Below are 202 nucleotides of genomic sequence, written 5' to 3'. Positions count from 1 at the left end.
AGCATCCTTCTGGACAAGTTGTCCAACTGTGGGATGAGTGGGTTCACGGTGCGTTGGGTGAAGAACTTGCTGAAGGGCACGACTCAAAGGGTTGTAGTGAATGGGGCTGCATCTGGCTGGCGACCGGTCACCTGCGGTGTTCCTCAGGGCTCTATTCTAGGGCCAGTTCTGTTCAATATATTTATCAACAATCTGGATGCAG

General features: G+C 52.0%; 1 protein-coding gene across 1 annotated transcript in view; it reads left to right on the top strand.

Moving 5' to 3' along the window:
* DTD1 (D-tyrosyl-tRNA deacylase 1) overlaps positions 1-202 on the top strand; it is a gene marked incomplete at its 5' end in the record, with an annotated part of 22,194 nt that overhangs the window by 11,158 nt on the left and 10,834 nt on the right. The window lies entirely within an intron of this gene.

Source organism: Haliaeetus leucocephalus, unplaced genomic scaffold, assembly GCF_000737465.1.
Source record: "Haliaeetus leucocephalus isolate CR32 unplaced genomic scaffold, Haliaeetus_leucocephalus-4.0 Scaffold577, whole genome shotgun sequence".
NCBI lineage: Eukaryota > Metazoa > Chordata > Aves > Accipitriformes > Accipitridae > Haliaeetus > Haliaeetus leucocephalus.
The sequence above is the reverse complement of the archived record's forward strand: the minus strand, read 5'-3'. Positions and strand labels throughout refer to the sequence as shown.